The sequence below is a fragment of the Lactuca virosa genome, chromosome 5 (assembly GCF_052849685.1).
Source record: "Lactuca virosa cultivar CGN04683 chromosome 5, Lactuca_virosa_CGN04683_v6, whole genome shotgun sequence".
NCBI lineage: Eukaryota > Viridiplantae > Streptophyta > Magnoliopsida > Asterales > Asteraceae > Lactuca > Lactuca virosa.
In genome coordinates, this window is record NC_136430.1 from 292502668 (window position 1) to 292527468 (window position 24801).

Sequence of the window (24801 nt, forward strand, 5' to 3'; positions counted from 1 at the left end):
CTTTTATGGGCCTCGGGTTTATTCGAGAAGGTTTTAAGGCTTGGGGTGTAGCTAAGAGCGTAGGGCTCTTGCCACCTTTTCGGGGATAAAAAGTTCGTCGGAAACGGACTTAGAACGAAGAAGTTATAGTACTTCGAAGTTGTTGGCAGAATTGGTCCCCGAATGGAAAAGTTTGCATTTCAGCCCGTGCATGCAAGGTGGCAGCCAGGTGAGTACGCCCAGCGTAGTGATGGTTAATGAATCGCGGGTGCTGAAGACGTACGCCAAGCGTACGGGGATTATGCCCAACGTACGCCCAGGATCTCCAAAACCTTAATTTTTAGGGTTTGCTCACTATTTAAGCACCTTAAGTCTGAGGGGGTGCACCTCCCTTCCATTCTCAAAGCCTTAAAACCCTAATTTCAAGTGGAAGCTTCATCCAAGAGTGTTGTGAGCTTGGTGGGTGCATTTTGGGTGGTTTTTGGTGCATTTCAAGAAGATGGAACTTGTTGCAAAGATGGGAATCAAGGAGAAGCTTATGGATCTGGCTTTTGGGACTCATTCTCAGCTTGATGAAGGTATAAAGCTTTGAACTTGATCATTCATCTCTTAGATCTACCATTGTGAGTTTTAGTTCATTTTGGTCCCAAGGATGGAACTTTATGGTTGAAATCCGATTCTTAGACTTAGAGTTGCCACTCTCAGTGTTAAATGAGTCCCTAAGGCAGAAAGTTGCCATCTTTGAGGTCTTTATGGGTTCATGTATGAGTTAGGACCATTTTCATGGGAGTAGTTTATCATTTTTGAAATTTGAGCTTATATGGGTCATGCAAAGCCATCAAGTAAGCAAATTTATGGTTTTAGACGTTGAAGAGGATTTGGATCTGAAATTGTAGCTTATTGAGTAGAGTATTAAGCACTTAATGGAAAAGTGGCTTAACAGAGGAGTACGCTGGGGGTAATGCAGGTACACGCATCGTACACCACCCTCAGCTAGTACGCTTAGCGTACAAGGGAGTACGCCCCGCGTACTCATCAGTTATGGGCTTGGAGTGTTTTGGGCCTCGGGTTGGGCCAGGCAGTGGACTTTGGGCCTTTGGGCCTTAGTGGATCATCAGAGGTCAGATGTTTGGGCTTAAGGTAAGGCTCATTGGAGGGGTTGGGCTCAATTTGGCAAATTGGGCCATTAGTGGGCCACTAGTGGGCTTGGAAAGCCTACCTAGTGTTGGGATTTTGTTTTGGGATTGGGCCTTAGTTTTGGATTGTACTAGGCCAGGGGTAGAATGGTCATTTTACCCCATGCATGGATTAAGGATTTTGGTATGGGACCCAATTGCTAATTGCGTATATTGTTTGGTAGTGACAGCTTAGGAAGCTGGCGGGGCAGCAACTAAGGAATTCATGCGGGAAGCTTCTGCAGTGCGAGGTGAGTCTTATCACCATACCAATGGGTCTAAGGCACCAAGGCTGGCCCATTTTATGTTATATGGTACATTAGTTGTAGTAGAGATATGTGGTATGATAGTTAGCTTTATGCTAAGTGGTATGCTAATGATTATGTGATATGTGGTATGCTAGTTGTCTTTGTGATACTTGCATGGAACAATGGTATAAGACCCTGGGGGAGCCCACGAAATCCTTACAAGTTTACGTACGTGTTATGTGTAGATACTTTTGTGATACATGATATGCTATTTGATTATTTTTTATATTGGCAGGGAAGACCCCGGGGGGAGCCCGTGGCATTGGATGTAAAACCATGTGGTGTAGCCCATGGCATTCCTAGGTAAAGACCATGTGGGGTAGCCCATGGCATTGGATGTAAGACCATGTGGGGGAGCCCATGGCATTCCTAGGTAAAGACCATGTGGGGTAGCCCATGACACTATGGTATAAGACCCTGGGGGGAGCCCACGACATCCTTACAGGTTTTTGTATGCATCGCTTATGTGATATATGTAGCTTTATAGCTAATATGGTATGTGTTATGTGGATTGTGTGTGGAGTATGCTCTGGGGGACTCACTAAGCTTCGTGCTTACGATTTACAGTTTTGGTTTCAGGTTTCATTGATTTGGAAATGAAGGGCTTGGATTGATCGCAGTGCACACACCTATGATTTTCGTAGTGAATGATTTTGGGATGAACTCTGATAAATGTTTTACTTAATGATGATTTGAAATGTTTGAAATAAATGGTATCAATGTTTTAGATATATTAAAAATGAATTTTTTACCCTTGATTTTTGGGTCGTTACAAGTTGCTATCTGAGCCTGGGTTTGAGGGATTCATGGATACTTTCGGGTGTGTCTGAACTCAAACTGAGGATCTGCAAAGTTTTCAAAAATTTTCAAAAGAAAATATTTTCAAGGAAAAGGTTTTCTAAGACAAGAAAGGGTGTGGTGCATGCAATCAACCGAGCTCAAGTAAGTTTCCCCAGAATACCCACATATGTTGCCTGTTATGATCTGAATATGAATCTGTGAATCGCATGCTAGTTAGGGTTAGGGGAGATGCCTGTATATGTTGTATGAGCTGATTGACTTGCATGCTAGTGTGGATTAGTCAGCAATAGGTTGGCATGTTATGTGGTGCTTGTAGCCATGAGGATATTGGATGTCATGCTGGAATGAGAATGATAACTGGTATTTGTAACTGCAATGTGTATGTTTTGAAAATTGTATACGGTTAGGATCTTATAGCCTTAAAATAGCTGATTTGACCTTATTTCCTGTGGTCTTAGGGTAGAGTCTATTATTTGACAGTCTATTAGATCTTGTTCTGTGTATAATTTGCATGCATAAGGCAGCCGACAACGAGGGTGGATGTGGACAGCATGGGTCGTGATTTATGGGCTGAATGTCCGAGGATAGTTTCGCAGGTTGGAGAGTGCCCTAGGGTAATCATAGGATGAGGTTAGCGGCAGGTGTTACCTGCTTGCGGATTGTATATGTGGATAGACTGACTTGTCTAGTGTATGCTTCTTAGATTTACCGATTACCTGAATGTTGCTTGCTTTGTGCTTTGTAGGACTCTTATTAATGTGAGTTAGCTCTTAAGTGAATATGCTAAGTCACATGTAGCACATAATGTATAATTTCAGAGTGATGGACTTGACCATATTGCGCAGCTCTTGTATGAGTCCAACCGTTCTAGGGATGAGTCTTTTACTTGAAGGATTATATGATCTCTGCTACATATGGCTATATTCATGAGGTAGCTAGTTGAAATTAATGAGAATCTTTCAGTAGCTGAGGGCAGGGTGAGGCTGGGAACCTAGGAAAGCCTAGGATATGCTCCAGTGAGCTTAGTGGGGCGGTTCGGTGAAGTTGGGAACTTAGGGGGAGCCTAGGAGGTGCTTCGGTGGATATTGTGCTGCTGTTTAGTAGACATTTGGTACATCATGGGAGTAGGTGACTTAGAGGATTCGGGATGATTCTGGAGGAAAGTATGGATAGGTGTGGAAGGTAGTATTGGGCCCGTACTATTAAAAGCACATGATCCATACTCGAATCGGGGAAAGTCTTAGAGAATCTAAGAAGCCTGGGAAGGAGAATTCTTGGTTATGATTGGACTGTAGGGATAGCTGTTATGCAGAATGCGGATGAGCACGCAAGGGGAAGGACCAGGGTTTGGATCCGGCTCCGGTGGTGAGCCAGTTAGCGGAAGGACTGCCATGATTTTGAGTTCGCCTTGGATTTCTTGTATCAAACGGAAAGGATTGATTGTGTGATCTATTGCGCTTTCAGAATTGGAGACTATGACTTGGGAGTAGTTGTAGCCCGGGTAGGGCAGAGGTTGCTCCAGCTATTGCAGTTCAGCCGTTGACGATTGAGCTGGTGAGTGTGTCAGGGTGCGAGACCCTGAATGATGTGGATCCCAGAGCCAAGGACGAAAGACTGATTAGGAGTACCTCAATGAGCGAGGTTCAGGTCAGGTGAATTTATTGGAGGATCTCGGGCGAAGACTCAAGAGTTCGGATTAGTTTTGAGAGTCCAGTAGGGTCGGATTCAGCGCAACACTTGCGGAAACTGCACGATGGAGCTTCATTCCAAGGGTTTGGGTTATCATTGGAAACGGAAGGAAGTGTACATCATGTCCTCAGGATGGTCGAGGTAACACAAGAGGAGGTAGTCAGGATTCCTTCAGATGTTTACGGATATGCTATCTTCGGCCATTTCCGGTGGTTATCGGGTATTTGTATCGCTTAGGAATTGTGATAAGTTGGATCTCGAGTCGGTTTTCTGCTATTTTCTGGGTTAGCAAGGGTTGTCAGATGCCATTGAGCAAGTCGAGGAAATCTTTGATAGATCTTCAGACGGATGTATCTTGTGGAGCGGATTCCGCGTGTACCGTGATTGCTCTGAGTCGTTGTTGGGATCTGTCCAATGATCTGGCTTGCTACGAGTGTAGCAGGTTTGGCCACGTCTTCAGGGATTGCCCATAGGGAGTAAGACCGTTATATTTTTCGTTGTGTTCAGGTGGACGACAAGGAGATCGACTGTCTGACGATCAGGGAGGAGCGGTGAGTGCACATGCTCCAGTCAATTTCGGTGTTGGTTCAAGGGCTTGAACGAGGGAGTTATGACTAGTTTTCAATAGCCTTAGTATTTATGTTTGGAAGAGCCACCGGGATTGCCGAGGGAAGAGAGATTTGTCACTGAGGTTTTGGTTAGACTATCCGTTCGTTAGACTCCGAGGTCTGAGCGTGATATCGCTTTTAAGTGATTGAAGTCATTGATGTAGTTGGGATGCAAGAAGTGTTAGCTGGTTTTCAGGAAGTGTGTTGTTTGGACAGGGATATTTTTGGTGTGCTAGCTTTGGTAAGCACCGGTCGTCAGCAAGGTGAACATTGGAACGTAATGAGGATTGGGAATCCTTCAATTTTCGTGTGCCGAGCGGACTTAGTTGAATATAAGTGGGGGAGAACCGTCTAGGTATCCAGGGCAGAAGCAAGGGTGAAAGTGTTGTAAGACTACGGGGGATCCGTAGCATTCACTAATGTTCAGTTGTGGTGAAAGTGATGTAAGACTACGGGGGAGCCGTAGCATTCACTGATGGTCAGTTAAGGTATAGTGTTGTAAGACTACGGGGAAGCCGTAGCATTCACCAGCAATAGAGAGTGTTCTACGATTGCGGGGGGGGGGGGGTGGGGGTGTCGTAGCATTCACGGATTCTTTCAGGTGATTCGGTCTAGGGCAGGCTGGTTCGCAGGGTTGTGGGGGGAGCCACAGCTTAGTTAGGATCAGGACTAGAGGTGATTGACCAATCAGTTATCCGGGGGCGAGCCCGGATGGTTATGGGAATTTAGGATGGAACTGGTAGAGACTGTGGAGCTATGGGTTGGACCTCGTGATACAGGATCTTGTGGTCGAGTAGTGCATGTTTCTGTAGGGCTACGGCTGGTTAGCTTTGTTATTGGATCTTATAAGAACCTGGTGGTTGGACCGGGTGCGAGACTGGAAGTCTCAGGGAATCGGCTAAGGGTATTTAATTAATTGTCGAGTAAGGATGACAGGAAGTTATGGAGCATTATGCAAATGCCGATTCGAGGATCTCTGGATAGGAGCGGAGTAACAATGCAGATTAGGATAGGAACCCGAATCGGAATTCGTGCAGGATTTTGTTTCAGTGGGATGGGATGTGGGGCATCGAGGGCAGAATTCCAGGGTTGTGAACGGGTTGGTTTGATGGTAGATTAAGCCATTGTGATGTGCCTTGGGTGGATCTATCCGTAATAGAGCCACGACATGTCGGAATCAGGAAGCGGTAGGTCGAAGGAGACCGGGTATGATGAAAGACTACAGTTATTCTGGTAGTATTCACCTTTTGCGTCAGATTCAGTGGCGACAGGTTGTCAACCTATATTGATCGGATGGGTCAATGGATTGAAGGAGATAGGGTAGTTTTGGTTAGACGAGGTATTATTCGGAGGTCACAGGGGACTATTGAGTATGTTTTTGGCTCAGCAATCGGGTAGGTGTACGGTGTTCCGGATACTTGGCAGGCAGGTTGGGATCAGAGAGGTCCCCGGGTGTTCTCAAGGAAAGCAACCATGTGGCAGCAAGAGGAGTAGGAGCGAATTCAGTAATTTGGGGGTCTGTGTGGAATTGCTTGTTATTCGTTAGTAGCAGTTGATCGGTGATTTTGTTCGTTAGGAAGCCTCAAGGTATTACGAGTGGGAAGTATTCTATCTAGACTGGTTTCTTGTGACATCAATTCGATGATGATTCGATGTGGGCATTTATGTCAGGGAGACAATCCATATCGAACTTTAGATTTCGGATGAAGCAGATGTGATCAGGTTGCAAGGGATTCGTTCATCTTCGGGTTATAGAACCCTATGAGGGTTGGTTTCGGTTGCCTCGGAAAGGCTATGGTATGCTCGGGGTTGTGGCCATGAGACCTCATTTATTTGGCGGGAGGAATAGTAAGGAATGATTTCGAGGATGAAATCTAATTTAAGTGGGGGAGAGTTGTAACACCCGATTTTGAAAGTGTTCGATTGTGTCTTCGGAGGCCAAGGGTATAAGCGTAATCTGACGATTCGGTCTTTTATGGGCCTCGGGTTTATTCGAGAAGGTTTTAAGGCTTGGGGTGTAGCTAAGAGCGTAGGGATCTTGCCACCTTTTCGTGGATAAAAAGTTCGTCGGAAACGGACTTAGAACGAAGAAGTTATAGTACTTCAAAGTTGTTGGCAGAATTGGTCCCCGAATGGAAAAGTTTGCATTTTAGCCCGTGCATGCAAGGTGGCAGCCAGGTGAGTACGCCCAACATAAGCTGGGGTACGCCCAACATAGTGATGGTTAATGAATCGCGGGTGCTGAAGACGTACACCCAGCGTACGGGGATTACCGCCAACGTATGCCCAGGATCTCCAAAACCCTAATTTTTAGGGTTGGCTTACTATTTAAGCACCTTAATTCTGAGTGGGTGCGCCTCCCTTCCATTCTCAGAGCCTTAAAACCCTAATTTCAAGTGGAAGCTTCATCCAAGAGTGTTGTGAGCTTGGTGGGTGCATTTTGGGTGGTTTTTGGTGCATTTCAAGAAGATGGAACTTGTTGCAAAGATGGGAATCAAGGAGGAGCTTATGTGTAACGCCCGCAGATTCGGGCTACTCAAATTAGAGATAATGAGCATCAAAAATGAGTTTTTTATGGAAGATTATTTAGAAGGAGTAATCTTAACCAAGTTGTAGAATATGTCACAAGGGTTCCGTACATATAAAGAATGCCGAAATCCGAGTTATAACGAAAAAGTTATGGCCCGTCTAAGTTTCGCGACAAAACCGGCACGACACTACACAACGTAAATAATGAATTTACGATAGAGGACTTTTTGGCCTTAGTGATCTAAACAAAAGTTGTGGTATACATTAAACCGAGAGCGTGCATAAAAAGAACGCCCAAATCTGACTTCGTATGAGGAAGTTATGATTTTTCTAAGATTTGGCCTAGCAGTGCACGTCCCGAAACTCGAATTTTAGATCGAGCGGTTTTTGGCCAACGCGAAATAAATGAGAATTGAAGATCTCATTAATATGAACTCAACGACAAAAAGACAGACGAAAACGGAGTCCGTATGTAGAAGTTATGAATTTTACGCGGATATTTAACAGTGTAGTCACCTTCTACTGTTAAATTTAAGATCGGTCGATAATTAGCTGACGGAGTCAAAAGGAAAGTTGTAGATCTTATTTTTACCTACGCGTGGATATAAAGAACGTCAAAAACGGAGCTCGTATGCGAAAGTTACGGATTTTAGAAGTCGGAAGTGTGCTGTGCGAATATGGGTGATGTGGCACAATCTTGGTCATTGCTTTCTCCCCAAGTCTTGTCACCAGATGGTGAAATGTGGCACCAAGTTCAGCCATATTTCACCCTATAAATAGAACCTCTCCCACCCTCATTTTCTTCACACATTTCTCATTCTTTCTTCTCTCTACACTCTCTCTAAACCTCCCAAAAACTCCCCTAGCGCTAGAAGAAAGCCCCGGAGCGCTCGACGGCTCCGAGAAGAAGAGCTTTCGGCTCGGAAGTCCTGCCCCTGCAGAGCCTGACTTCTAGCCAAACCCCCTCGTAGGTAAGATACGCCTACCTAATTTTTAATATAGCTTTTATTTAAATATAGTAACGTTATTAAGACCTTATAATAATTATTTGAGCTATTATTATGGGTTATATAAGTGTCGTTATAATATCTTTTTAACTACTCGCGGTACGGGAAATCTGGTTTAAAGGGCCGCATAGAGTTGTTGGATTTCAGAAGTGCTATATGCCAAAATGGTCCTGCCCTCCGGTGTTTTATGTCTGGGCCCTGTCTGTACATAGTGGTTGGAAAATATTGTTTAAACGCTTATATAATAATAATAATGCTAAGACTAATAATTATTCACGGGAAATATTAGACTAAAATTTAGCGATAATAATGCTAGGTTTCGTCGAAGGAAAATAGAATCGTTAAAAGTGAAGTGCTGCCCGAGTTTGGAATCATCACTTTCACAAGTGAGTGCATAGTTACTTTCATCTTACACATAGATATGAAGTATTTTATATAAATTACGTGCTATGTGTGCATATTATTTGAATACTTGCTTTCTATGCTGGATGAACGATTTTATACATGTTTTAAATAATTTAAACTGTATATGTATTTTATATCTACGAATATGTTTGGTAAAACATGGGTAGATGAATGACGAGAGATGAAAGATGATATGAGTGAACATTGGCAGCTATAGACTTAGGGCCTAACAAATAACATCGACAACTATGGACTTAGTGCCTATCGAATAAACATTGGTAGCTATGGACTTAGTACCTGTTAGATAAACGTTGGTAGCTATGGACTTAGTACCTGTTAAATAAACGTTGGTAGTTATGGATTTAGTACCTATTAGCTGAACACTGGTAGCTATGGATTTAGTACCCGATGAATGAACTTTAGCAGCTATGGAATTAGTGCTTTACGAACAATCATTGGCAGCTATGGACTTAGTGCCTATCATATAAACCCTGGAATCAATGGGCTTCGAAATGAACGAATGCAGTATAGATGATTCTTAGGGTAGATCCTTAAGAGTAAGGAAGATAATGGGGATGAGTAATTGGGTTGATTGTTTGATGTTTAAACATAATAATTAAATTATTGTGGGTTAAAAACCCTATGTACTCACCAGGTTTCCCAACCTGACCCACTCAAGCTTATTTGTATCACATGTATCGATATGAAGCTACTTTACACTGAGGGATTTAAAAGAGATGTAGATCCCTTGTGTAAATGAATGTAAGATCTGTTTATGCTTATGTTTCTGTATTGACGATAACATCCCAAATGTTTTATAGTGGATAAAAATACATTTTTTCGGAAATGCTTTGATAACGTATTTATCGTGTTTTTCTGGGAACAAATTCCGCAACGTTTTTATTAAAAGAGGTACTCTGATTTTTATAAAGCATAAACAAAATCGGTCTTTTCTGGCCGTGAAAATGGGGATGTCACAGTTGGTATCAGAGCATTAGTTTAAGCGAACTAGGAATATGGATTTATTTCTAGACTTAAACTTAGAATGCTAAGCGATGATCGTGAGGAGTGTGTCTAATAAAATTTAGGTAATACACCTGAATAGACACAAGCACTAGCTAATTTAGGGAAAATGCCTAACATGCTTTTATGTGCTAAATGATTTATGATGCTTTATGATGCTAAATTTATGATCGGATCTATGGTCTGTTGCCGACCGGATCTGGAAACTTTATGTGTTCAGATTTCTAAATGTTTAAATACGGTATTAGAACTGGCATGTAACTTTTTGGAGTGATGGGGAGGTTTACACGTCGATCGTAGATAAAATCTTTCCTATCTTAATTCTCGTCATTTCACACCAAATGCCTAATTTAGTGAATAAGATCGAAATGGAAAGAACCCGAAGCGAAGCCGGAAACGTGAACGGAAACAGGAATCAACCCCCAGTGATTGAGCAAATACCTATTGTGGTAGCCGCTCCTGAGCCAATCACTATGGCCGGAGTACAAGCGATGATCAAATGATGTTGGATCGTAAAATGGAGGAGACCAGACGTTTACTTCAACAGGATCGAGAAGAAGCTACAATACCGATCGTACAACCTGAACTGGTCCCTGAGCAATCGGAGGAAGGGAATTACACCCACCCTGTGAGTCAAGCTGGGACTCAAGGAGAACGAAGAAATGGCCCGGAAAGGGGAAACGACAAGGATGAGCGAATGTATAAGAACTTCTTGAGTGCAAAACCACCGAGTCTCTCAGGAAGCCCAAAGCCTGTAGAAATTATGGACTGGATCTCCGAAATGGAGATGGTGTTTGAGAGTTGCGACTGTAGCAACAAGCGGAAAACCGTCTTTGCGGTCAGACAACTGAAGACCGAAGTCTTGAGCTGGTGGAAGTTATTGGCAGATACGATGCCCAAAGGAGAAGCAAGCAAGATGTATTGGGAAGATTTCCTGGTGCAACTAAAAATGCAGTACTGCTCTGAGCAGGATCTACTAGAGATCAACAACGAGTTTTAGAACCTAAAGAAAGGAAGAATGAGCGTTACCGAGTACGCTGCAAGTTTTATGGAGAAAATGAAGCTTGTTCCTTACTTATTTCCAAATGAACTCTCCAAGGTCAACAAGTTTGCCCATGGATTACCAGCAGACTTTGGTCCAATGGTCAAGCAAGAAACCACTTTGAAAGCCGCTATCTGGGCAGCCAAGAATGTTGAGACCCAAATAAGGGAAAAGGGTCTGGAAAAAGCTGAAGTTGGCGAGAAGAGAAAGCTTGAAGAATCCTCAAGACCTGATAAGAAAGGAAAGTTCCCGAAGTCTAACCAGGATAACCAAAGTTATGGAGCCAAGTGGTGTGAAAAGTTTAAGAAGAAGCACTTCGGAAGATGCGATGGAGAAGTAACCTGTTACAAGTGTGGGAGGATCGGTCACTATTCCAAGGATTGTACAAAAAATGATAAGGTATGCTACGGATGCGGAAGCAAGGGGCACATGTCTAGAGACTGCCCAAAGAAAAATGAAGCAACAAGGTCAGAGGCACCGCCAAAGCCAAGGGCATTCCACATGATCCTCGAAGAAGCAGATAACAACGCGAGGAATCAAGGATGAGGACTTCATATCCAAAGATCGAGTTATGCAGTAGCCATAGTATCGTATGGTGTAGCCTAATAGAGGCATAGTCTAGGGTGAACTTGAACACCTATGTAATCGTTTCAAGGAATAATATAAAACCTTCGTTTTGTTATCTGGTGTGTTAAGTTGTTATGTGATTTTCTTGAATGGTGACTTGGAAAAAACTGTGAGACCATACTTGGGACGAGTATGAGTAGGTGTGAATGGTAGCAGAGGCCTATACTACCGGAAGAAAAGGACTCGCACTTGGATCAGGGAAAGTCCCAAGGTTACCAAGAAGCTAGTAATTGATTTCATTTTGTTCAAGTAAGTCGTTACCATCGTTTCGGTAATGACTAAGAAGATGACTATTATTCCGACCCGAGTGGTCATATCATATCGAGTCCGACTAAGATATGTATTCTACGTGGTTCAGAGATCCAAGCTAGATGTAGCATCTGACTTAAGCCGAAGATTGAAATAAAAGATAATCAAAGCGATCAGTAGAGGTATCACGATAGTTGCTTGTAGCTAGAAATGCTACCTTTTAAGATGTGATTAGAACATGAAGGAAGGTATAGTTTGTTTTGGAATTTGACTCTAAAAGACCTGATTCTAAGCGTTGCATCATACGATGAGAGGTCATTAGAACGTGAACCATCGGTCTATTGTGGTAATCAAAGAACTTATCCTAAGTTTGTAAGATGAAGAAGGAGTCTCCAATAATGATCGATATTGTGACATAAAGGTCATGATTAAGAGTCTAAGATGAGATAGAGAGCGGGTGCAAGATCGAGCACCGCTTGCACTAAAGAGGACCAAAAGTTAGATACTCATTCGAAGAAACATAGAAGTTACGATTATTACCTATGATGAAGAGATAATGTATGGAGTCATTATACAAGCCCTGTTTTGTTGATGATTCCGGGACGTAATCATCCTAAGGGGGAGATAATTGTAACGACCACAGATTCGGGCTAGTTAATTTAGAGACAATGAGCATCAAAAATGAGTTTTTTTGGAAGATTATTTAAAAGGAGTAATCTTAACCAAGTTGTAGAATATGTCACAAGGGTTCCGTACATATAAAGAATGCCGAAATCCGAGTTATAGCGAAGATGTTATGGCCCGTCGAAGTTTCGCGACAAAACCAGCACGACACTACGCGATGTAAATAGTGAATTTACGATAGAGGACTTTTTGGCCTTAGTGATTTAAGAAAAATTTGTAGTATACATTAAACCGAGAGTGTGCATAAAATGAACGCCCAAATCTGACTTTGTATGAGGAAGTTATGATTTTTCTAAGATTTGGCCTAGCAGTGCACGACCCAAAACTCGAATTTTAGATCGAGTGGTTTTTGGCCAACGCGACCTAAATGAGAATTTAAGATCTCATTAATATGAACTCAACGACAAAAATACAGACGAAAACGGAGTCCGTATGTAGAAGTTATGAATTTTACGCGGACATTTAACAGTGTAGTCACCTTCTACTGTTAAATTTAAGATCGGTCGAGAATTAGCCGACGGAGTCAAAAGGAAAGTTGTAGATCTTATTTTTACCTACATGGATATAAAGAACGTCAAAATGGAGCTCGTATGCGAAAGTTACGGATTTTAGAAGTCGGAAGTGTGTTGTGCGAACATGGGTGATGTGGCACAATCTTGGTCATTGCTTTCACCCCAAGTCTTGCCACCAGATGGTGACATGTGACACCAAGTTCAGCCATATTTCACCCTATAAATAGAACCTCTCCCACCCTCATTTTCTTCACACCTTTCCCATTCTTTCTTCTCTCTACACTCTCTCTAAACCTCCCAAAAACTCCCTTAGCACTAGAAGAAAGCCCCGGAGCGCTCGACGGCTCCGAGAAGAAGAGCTTTCGGCTCGGAAGTCCTGCCCCTGCAGAGCCTGGCTTCTAGCCAAACCCCGTCGTAGGTAAGATATGCCTACCTAGTTTTTAATATAGCTTTTATTTAAATATAGTAACGTTATTAGGACCTTATAATAATTATTTGAGCTATTATTATGGGTTATATAAGTGTCGTTATACTATCTTTTTAACTACTCGCGGTACGGGGAATCTGGTTTAAAGGGCCGCATAGGGTTGTTGGATTTCAGAAGTGCTATATGCCAAAATGGTTCTGCCCTCCGGTGTTTTATGTCTGGTTTAAAGGGCCGCATAGGGATGTCACATTATGGATCTGGCTTTTGGGACTCATTCTCAGCTTGATGAAGGTATAAAGCTTTGAACTTGATCATTCATCTCTTAGATCTACCATTGTGAGTTTTAGTTCATTTTGGTCCCAATGATGGAACTTTATGGTTGAAATCTGATTCTTAGACTTAGAGTTGCCACTCTCAGTGTTAAATGAGTCCCTAAGGCAGAAAGTTGCCCTCTTTGAGATCTTTATGGGTTCATGCATGAGTTAGGACCATTTTCATGGTAGTAGTTTATCATTTTTGGAATTTGAGTTTATGTGGGTCATGCAAAGCCATCAAGTAAGCAAATTTATGGTTTTAGACTTTGAAGAGGATTTGGATCTGAAATTGTAGCTTATGGAGTAGAGTATTAAGCACTTAACGGAAAAGTGGCTTAACAGAGGAGTACGCTGGGCGTACATGCAGGTACGAGTAGCGTACACCACCCTCAGCCAGTACGCTTAGCGTACAAGGGAGTACGCCCCGCGTACTCATCAGTTATGGGCTTGGAGTGTTTTGGGCCTTGGGTTGGGCCAGGCAGTGGAGTTTGGGCCTTTGGGCCTTAGTGGATCATCAGAAGTCAGATGTTTGGGCTTAAGGTAAGGCCCATTGGAGGGTTTGGGCCCAATTTGGCAAATTGGGCATTAGTGGGCCACTAGTGGGCTTGGAAAGCCTACCTAATGTTGGGATTTTGTTTTGGGATTGGGCCTTAGTTTTGGATCGTACTAGGCCAGGGGTAGAATGGTCATTTTACCCCATGCATGGATTAAGGATTTTGGTATAGGACCCAATTGCTAATTGGGTATATTGTTTGGTAGTGACAGCTTGGGAAGCTGACGGGGCAGTAGCTAAGGAATTCATGCGGGAAGCTTCTGCAGTGCGAGGTGAGTCTTCTCACCATACCAATGGGTATAAGGCACCAAGGCCGGCCCATTTTATGTTATGTGGTACATTAGTTGTAGTAGAGATATGTGGTATGATAGTTAGCTTTATGCTAAGTGGTATGCTAGTGATTATGTGATATGTGGTATGCTAGTTGTCTTTGTGATACTTGCATGGAACAATGGTATAAGACCCTGGGGGGAGCCCACGCCATCCTTACAGGTTTATGTACGTGTTATGTGTAGATACTTCTGTGATACATGATATGCTATTTGATTATTTATGATATTGGCAGGGAAGACCCCAGGGGGAGCCCGTGACATTGATTTTTACCCTTGATTTTTGGGTCGTTACATCCGTGATAATTCGCCAGCGTTAGCCGCGAAAAGTTAAACGATATAATTTGTGGAGTTTTGGGGATCTATATTGAAACATTGGACTTGAATTGTTATGAATTTTGGATGCTAGGGGCTGTTTTGTAAATTGTAGCCTTAATTTGAAAAAGATCTTATGGGGAGGGACCCAATGTGTAAAATGTGCATATGTTTGAATGGAGCGGGACTTAAACCCGGTGCCTCCTTTCCCTCCCGTTGCAACACCTTAACCCTAAACCTAATACATCTTCAGCCGCCACCCTTATACCTCCCTGCTCCAGCCATCGCCGCCTTCAGTCACGCAAGGACCACCGAGTTTCACTGCCGCTGCTCGCATCGCCGCCTTCAGTCATGCAAGGACCACTGAGTTTCACGCAAGGACCACCGAGTCGACTGAGGTCGTGGGAGACCTAATGAAAATTTTCTGTAGCCGCCATGTCCCTCATCGTCGATGGTGCAACCCCTCCCCAGTTTATCCTCTTTGCTGCTGTGTAGTGGCTCGCAGTCGCCGTCGCCACCATGCAGTTGGTTCGTTCTGTCAATGTTCTTCGACCGCCGCCTGCTGCCTCGAGGGTGGCTATGTTCGGTGCGTGTTTCAGTGGATTCCTAGAGGTACATTTGTATCTTTCAGTGTAGATTGGCGGGTGCTATTGGCCGGAACGCTAGCGGACCACCATGGCAGCCAACCATGGTGGCTGCCGCCACTTCTATTTTTTTCTGTTGCCTTCTGCCGTCTCTTGCCGCCACTAGCCACCGTGGGAGGTGGTTGTGTGTGCGTGTGTGGGTGTGTATTCGAGTATACATGTGGTTTTCTATATTCAGGGGGTTGTATGAGCAATGTTTTGGCCGGAAAAGCAACCACCACTAGCTTGAGGTGGTGGCTGCCATCTCTTTTGCCTCCACCAGCCACCATTGGGGGGGGGGGGGTGGTTGTATGTGTGATTTGGTGTGTGTGTGTGTGTGAGAGAGAGAGAGAGAGAGAGCATAATTCGTGAGTTTAATGTTGTATGGATTCTCTTGGCCAGGAAACCGAAGAAAACTCATCACCACCACCGTGAGGTGGTGGCTGCCACCTGTTGCCGCTGTTCCGCCACTGCTAGCCACCATCTCCACTGCTTGTGGTCTTTTGGGTGCATTTGGTTTGATGTTTGGAGTGCTTTTGGTTTTTCTTTAGCCTAAGATCATAACTACCACCACCGTGAGGTGGTGGCTGCCGCCGTGAACCACCGCCAACCACCACTGCCCGAGGTGGTAGTGGGTGGTACCCGACTTGTTAGACTTTAATTAATGTAAAAACTTAACTATTGGATTAATTGGTTTGTGATTTGGTTGGAAACCCTAATTAGGGTTTAAAAAACCCTAATTTTAGGAATGTGAGTTTTGGATTTGTCGGGACCCACGTTGGACCGTTGGATTTGGAATTTTGATTTACGCCCGACCACATTGTATGTTTGGTCTAGTGGAGTAATGGACTTAATGGATTAAGTCCTTAATGGATCAAGTCCTTAATGGGTTAAGTAGGAACACTTAACCCTAATCGTCATTTTATGTGAAAACCCTAATTATGTTTGGGCTTCAAGTTGGGCCTTCTTTTGGGCTTTGGTGATTGGCTTATTGATGGACCAAATGAAAAAGATGTTTATGGACTAAGGAAATTATTGGGATTTAGGATAAGGCCCATTGGAAAGGCTTGGGACCAATTTGGAAAATTGGGCCATAATTGGGCCTTGATGACTATGAGATATTGGACCATCGGAAGGCCAAGTGTTTGGAATAAAATAAATGGTTGGGGCTTAAGGTAAGACCATGTAGAGGTTTGGGCCCAATTTGGAAAATTGGGCCATATGTTGGGCCTTGGTTGATTATTTGGCTTTTGGGCCTTCAAAGTGTGAGCTTGGGCCTTGGTTTTGAACCAAGCTAGGTTAGGGGTAAAATGGTCCATTTACCCCATGTGTAGAGTTATGGTTATGTATTGAAACCCAAATGGTTAATTGGGTTTTGTCTTGATGATTGACAGTATGAGGACCGGTCAGCCAACAGTCAGGGATTTATTCGCGGGACTTCAACAGTGTGAGGTGAGTCTCCTCACCATACCAATGAGTCTAAGGCAACAAGGCCGACCCATTCAGTTAGTTGTAGTGTATATTGTGGATTCACTACTGATATGTCTGATATGCATGTATATGTGAATGTGCCAGTACTTTATTGACTAGATATGGAAGACCCCGGGGGGAGCCCACGATAGTTGGGTATTAGACCATGGGGGGGAGCCCATGGAATTCCAGGTAAAGACCATGGGGGAGCCCATGTCATATAGGTATAAGACCTTGGAGGAGCCCACGACATCATGGAGTAAGACCCTGGAGGGAGTCCACGACATCCTTATATGTTTGTATGCATGGCTTACGTGGTTTGTGTGGTTATGTGGATTATGTGGGGTATGCTCTGGGGAACTCTCTAAGCTTCGTGTTTACAATTTTGTTTATGGTTTCAAGTATCATTGGTTTGGAAAGGAAGGGACCGACTTGATCGCAACGCACACACCCGTGTTTTCCGCATTGTGTGATTTTGGGATGTAACTCTGATAAATGTTTTAATTAAGCAATGTTTTTGAATGGTTGGATTAAGTAAGATCTGTGTTTGAATATAATAAAAAAAATGAAATTTTTACCCTTGATTTTTGGGTCGTTACATATATAGGTGAAGGCCGTAAGCATTGGTACCTCGAACATATCGCAAGATGCGCTTGAGAGTAGAGAAATGAGGCTCCCGAGGGTCATGCATATATAAACATATATGTTGAACAACATAAGTAATGTCAGGGCGAGTGAATGTAAGATATTGTAACGCACCAGCCAAACTGCGATATAAGGTGGGATCAACAACAAGAGGTCCAACGCCATCAAGCTTAGCAGATAAGTCATATGGAGCAGATACTGGCTTCTAGTTTGTCATGGAAGCTCGATCAAGAATCTCTATAGCATATTTGTGTTGAGACAAAAACATCCCGTCATCCGATCGGGTAGCTGAGATACCCAGAAAATAGTGAAGATCCCCAAGGTCGGTCATAGAGAACTCAACACTTAATAAAGAAATAATGTGATTCAGCAACTGAGAAGAAGAACGTGTCAAAACAATGTCATCCACATAAAGTAACAAATATGCCATGTGAGCACCCTATCTGTAGATAAATAAAGATGAATCACAGCGACTGTGTATAAAACTAATGCGAGATAGAAACATTGCAAAGCGTTGAAACCACGCACAAGGTGCTTGCTTGAGACCATACAAAGAGCGTTGTAGTAAGCAAACATAATCAAGGCGAGATGGATCTCGAAAACCCGGTGGCTGGTGCATATACATTGTTTCCTGCAAACGTCCATGAAGAAAAGCATTTTTCACATCGAGCTATCGAATGGGCCACCTACGGGTGACAACAATGCTAAGAACCGTACAGATAGTAGCAAGCTTCACAACATGACTAAAAGTCTCATCACAATCAATATCGGGTTGCTGGTTGCGTCCATTAGCAACAAGACGCGCCTTGTAGCGAGATAAAGATCCATCTGCATTAAGTTTCTTTTTGAACAACCAAGTACAATTAACAATGTTAGCAGCAGGTGGTCTGGGGACAAGAATCCAAGTTTTGTTAGAGATAAGCGCAATATATTCGTCTGTCGTTGCATTAAGCCAGTTGGGATCCTTAAAAGTCTGGGAATAATTTTTGGGAACGGGAGAGGTGGTGTCAATGTGTAAATTTAATTTACGAATGGGTTTAAATATGCCTTGTTTTGCACGGGTAAGCATTGGATGTTGAGAAGGAGGAATGCTTTGAGAAATGACTGGCGATGTAGGAGAAGGAAGAGTCTCAGAGGGCTCGTTAGAGCTGGTAATAGAAGGAAAAGTTGATTGATTTGGGCTGGACTCAAGAGGATGCTGGAATGGGCCTACAGGAGTTTACGGAGATGAGCCCGGGGAGGACTGATGAGGTGGACTTTGGGGCGTATGGTTTGAATTTGGTGACATAGCGATAGCCACAGGAGGATTAGGGGTAGTAGGCGCCGATGTTGAAAGAAAAGGGTGTATGGAGTCATAAGCATCAAGAAAGGAGTATGAATGTGATTTATTTGGTGTCATAGATCCAAATGGGAAAATGGTTTCATAAAAAACCATATGTCTACAAATGATGATTTTATTTGTGTCAAGATTGAGACAACGATATCCTTTGTGATTTGTTGGATAGCCAAGAAAGATACATGGAGTTGATCTTGGATATAGTTTATGAGAAGCATCAATATGAGGAAAACAAAGACAACCAAACACACGTAAATGATCGTAGGAGGGGTGTTTATTATAAAGTTTATAGAATGGAGTGTCATTATTAATGGCGGTGGATGGAAGAATATTGAGAAGGTGAGCAACCATATGGAGTGCTTCAGCCCAATAAGTGGGAGGAAGCCAAACATTGAATAAAAGAGTGTGAATGACATTATTTAAAGTATGAAGCATGCGTTCAGATTTTCCATTTTGTTGAGAGGTGTAAGGATACGGAAAACGAAATTGAATACCGTTTTGAGAGAAAAAATGATGGAATTTTTTGTTGTCATATTCACCTCCGTTATCACATTGAAAGGATTTGATATCAATTTTAAATTGATTATTGACAAAATTTCTGAAATGCACAAACTTGTCAAAAACATCCGATTTAGCTCGAGTAGGGTAGACCCAAACATCATGAAAGAAATCATCTAAAAAAATGACATAATATTTAATTCCAATCAAACTTTCAATAGGAGATGTCCAAACATCATAATGAACTAAAATGCAATTTAATATGTTTGCCCATTTTGACATGCATGACACAGGGTAGGGTCTTTATTAGACGAACATGAAATAAAACGATTATGAACTAAATGCTTGAAAGTGTGATGACCGGAATGACCAAGATGTTGATGTCAAATGGATGGAGCAACGGAGATGAAGAAGAAGACAAGCTTCATGTGTGTTTACCTAAATGGTAGGCCTATTTCTTTTTTAAATAACAAAAAAAATATTTAAAAAAAAAGTTAAGGGCAAAAAAGTAAGTTAACAATGTTAAACTGAAAATTTTAACATAGTTAATCAAAATAACCAATAGTGAGACAAATTTAAAACTAAAATGACTACTGATGTGCAAGATTTGCTTTAAAAGTATTATTCACGAGAAAAAAAATATATTTTATAAGGATTATTTTAAGGAAAAATTGAAAACATTAGGATCATTTGTAAAATTTTACCGTTAGTCAATTATAGAGTAGATTATACTTTTGACCCTTTAGTATATCTTTTTTTTTTTTTTTTTTTTTTTTGCTTTTGCAATTTTGGTCTTAAAAGTTTTTTTCTTGCAATTTTGGTCTTAATTTTTTTTTTTTTTTTTGCAATTTCAATTTTAGTCATTGTTTCAAGAAAAATACTATTTTTTAGTTCTTTAGTTTTAGTCCCAAATATAGCTATTTTACTTGGGTTCTAATAGAAACACAACACTTTACAAAACTCAAATAGGGACCAAAGCTGCTACTAAATATTTTTGGAATAGATTTTAAAAAAAATGAGGAATACGGAGGGATAATAAATGTAACTTAATTCAAAATATGTTAAAAAAATTTCTTGTTTTAGTAATCCTTACAAAAATTTCCTCTTTTAGAGATAGATGTAGCACATGCAAGAATCCAATTTGATCAAGATATAAAGTTGTGTAAGAACATGTGGTTTAGGAACAATTCGTACTGTACATTCATTAATCTGACATTACAATAAGACTTAAAACGGACACTTGGCACAACTAAAAACAATATTTTTTATTTTGTTTTTGAACCATGTAATGTAAAGTAAAGAAAAGGGACATCATGATTCATGGGCATGGATATGTGTCATTTGTTGGGTGCATGAATTGATTGTAGATGTGTTGTCGATGGTTGTGGATTAGGTTTTGGCCTTTTAGGTAAATTACAATCTACCAATATCGACATCACAACATAACCTAACATTTAGGATGCGTAATCTTTAATGACAATATCATATTATATCACAAAATCTTAGAATAAAATCAAAAGTAAAGGAGTGTTTTAGATTGTTTATTTAACCTTGGTGAAATTTGGTACTCTTAATAGGTAGTATGTAAAATAAAGTAAAAAAATGTTTATTTGTTGAGCTGTTTTATTCAAACTTATTTGATAGGGTTTATAACTTATTTAGGTCCCGTTTGATAGTTTCTGTCTGGGAAAGTGTTGTCTGGTAAAGTGCTGTCTGGGAAAGTTTTCTGACTGGGAAAGAAACCATGCTGTTTGATTGTATATTTGATTGACTGTGCTGAATGATGAAAAAAAGTAATATTTCAATAAAAAATAAATTTTAAAAAAGTTATTTAAAAAAATTAATAATCCAATAAAGAAAGAAAGATGCGGAGTTTGGTGTATAATTGTCTTTCCAGCTCATTCAGCCAGAAAAATATGATTTTGGGGCTTTCTGGGAAAGACATATCTTACCGGGAAAGACCCCTTCTTTTGTGCAAATCAAATAGTTTTTCCGGTCCATTTAGCCAGAAAGATCTGTTTGGACCTGAAAATATGCATATCAAACGGGGCCTTAAAAACGGTTATTATACATAGAAAGCAGCTTGACCTTTTAGTATTATTTTAACCCTTAAAGCAAATGGGTTTTAGTCTAGGTTCTAAATAACATGTCCTAAATAACATGAAAATCAACATCTAGCTTCAAGTTTTACAAGTCAACGTTTTTAAATGTGACAATTTTTTATATATAAAAAAAAGAAATAACATAATTTTAGATGTATATCAAATTTAACAAGTTTTTAAAAAAGTTGTATTGAAATCTATGCTAAAACGGTAACAAAAAACTAAATGGTTTCATGTAAAAAACATGCTTTAAAAAAAAAAAAAAAAAAAAAAAACTCATGCCATAACACCACTTGTTCTACCTTGACACGCCTTGTTTTTTTTTTAATTGCTGAGGACACACCAATATACTACTATTTTATATGGTCTTTTTGGGTAATTTATATTTATAATCAAAATTTAGTAAACATTAAAAAAATAACTTATCGATTTATTTTATTTTGGCAGCGCATAAGCTAATTAAAACATTTCTTTTTTTTCTAAATCCATAATGTATAAGTTAATCAGCATGATTTCAAAAAGATATAATTCGTTATAAATAAACAATATCAAACACCCTCTAAATAAAAGCTAGCAGTTAAGCCAGAATTTTAGGAATCTTTAATGTTTGAATTAAAGAATCAAATAATCAAATAATAGGACTTATTTGATCTTGTCAGCTGTTGTGAATCACGAGTGTTTTAGAATGTATCAAAGATTATTTAAGAAAAAAACAAAGGTGTGACTTTTAATAGGAATAAGAAAAGAGAAAGAATTATCGAAGATTCTAGTGAATATGATTTAAAGATTTTCTTTTTTGTATTATATTGACCAACTTTCGTGTTGTCATGACAATAAAATATGTATTGTTAGAAAGACGTAAGAAATTATCAAGTTGATTATAAAAATATGAAGAGACGACTTCAAAGTATTGATGATGAAAATACTTTGCATTATTTATAAAGAAATGCCACTTGCTTTACTTCTCCAAATTGCTAAACTTAGAAAGAACAACTTTTTTGTGACATATTGAAACATTATTGGTGGCTTTTGTCGTGTAAATTGCTACCACTTTATCAATTTGCAATAAAAAAGCGGGTTTTATTTTGACTATTTTTTTTAAAAGAACAAAGCTTATTAATTCAACTGTAAAATATATATTAATGGAAAAATGGTGGGTGGAAAATAATAAAATCCTCATTTAATAGTTGTTTATTCTCTTCCAATTCATTAATTCCTAAATAATTTTTGTTTTGTATTTGTATTTTATATCTATTCTAATAAGAATTGTGGATTATGAATTGTCATTTATTTTCAATCTTACTAGAATATCTTTTATTTTCTTCCAAGAATGTTTATATTCATATATTAGATTTTTTTATTTTTTACATTCTTACCGAAGTGATTCGTAAAGAATAAAATATGCTTTCATGTAAAAAACAAAAAATAAACTTGTTTCCTAAAGCTTCGAACTTCTGGAAAATGTATTTTGTGAAGAAAATGTTACATTTTTTAAAGAATGAAACATATTCTATTGCAAATTGTTTTAGAATTAAATACATTTTATTTTTTGTAATCTTGAAATTAATTAAAGTTATTTAAATAAATCAGTTTCTATCAAAATTTAATTAAAAAATTACTAGAAAAACTCATCCAATAATTATCCGTACATTCTAAAATAAATAATCATGAAATGTCCATAATACTATTTTTAGATGGTTTTGGTGGTATTATGTGCTACATGATAGTCCATTTTCTTACCATGTAACCTTCAATCATAACCCTTCATTATTTTCATCTAATGGTTAATATTTGATTTTACAATAATACACTATTTATTTGATCCTATATATATATATATATATATATATATATATATATATATATATATATATATATATATATATATATATATATATATATATATATATATAGGGAGTGGTTCAAATGACAACCCAAAAATATTAACAACCATAAGAACCATTTTTTAAATGTTTTCATTAAGGATATTTTGAAAAAATATTAAACAAACTTTTCTATTCCCTAATTTACAAACTAGTTTCCATTTATCATCGGACTGCTGCCTGACTGTCACTGGACCGTTCCCAAACTAACATTAAATTTTGTCGTATTTTTATGGTCGTATTCACAACTTAATTGTAGATTTTTTTTTGTTTTGCAGCCAAAATATATGAAATTTTAGTAAAAAAAACAGAATTATGTTTTGAAAAAAATCATTTTTCTTTTTTCTAAATTGTAGATTTCTTTAAAAAAAATATGTCGTGTATATTCACAGTTTAAAATATAATATTCACAGTTTAATAAACATATTAATTCACTAATACACAATTTAATATTTTCATGCATACCTTCATTCATATTTAAATACAAAATCTATATTAAATATACAAAATACAGTCCATTTTTAGTTTAATACATAAATATAACAAGATAACATAAATACAATCCATTATACACTAATTCACATATTTAATGAAGTCAAACCCAAACTCTACCACACGGCAGCACAACCACATGTGTCACCATCACAATCATCATTCCTTCTGCATCATATCTGTATATAAAACCATTAATTGACAGCTTAAATACTATATTCATAATTTATTAAACCAATTAATTAACTTATTCAAAGTTTAATGCAAAATAATTATAAAAGTTAATACATTCTTATATATTTATATAACAAAAAAATTAATATGTTCACGAGAAAATTAATCCAATCATTCATACATAAATCATTCATATTTTCACACAAAATTAATTAAAATTTACAGCTTAATACAACTAATTCACAATTTAAACAGAGAATTCACAGCTTAGTGCAATCAATTCACAGTTTAAAACAAAAAAATCACAGTTTAATACACAAAATTCAAAGCGTAATGTAGACAATTAACAATTTAAACATAACTTATTGCAGTTAATTAACAATTTAAAACACAAAAATCACAACTTAATACACAAAATTCATATCTTAATACAATAAATTCACAATTTAGTGCACAAAAAAGTGTAAATTCACAGTCATACTATCAACTTAAATCTCTTAATACCGTCATTCACAATACATAAAATTCACAACTTAATGCAATAAATTCACAGTTTAATACACAAAATTCATGGCTTATTATAGTCAAATCACTGTTTAAATAGAAAAGTCATAGCTTAATGCAGTCAACTTACAGTTTAAAACACAAAAATCACATCTTAATACACATAATTCATAGCTTAAGACAATAAATTCACAGTTTAGGACACAAAAAGCATGCATTCATAGCCATATTATCAAATTAAGACTCTTAATACATTAATACACAAAAATTACAGTTTAATTCAAAACAATCTACATTCACAACTTAACAATAGTTAAAACTAAGATTAACAAAAGTAGACAACAAATAAGAGATTAAGAAAATCAAACTTACACTTTAACAGAATGAAAAAAAATAATTTTTTTTTTGCATCATAGAGATATGATGCACAAACAATTCGTAAAAATCAAACACCTCGACACATTTCCATGGGAAATAACATATTATTTCGCTAAAGGT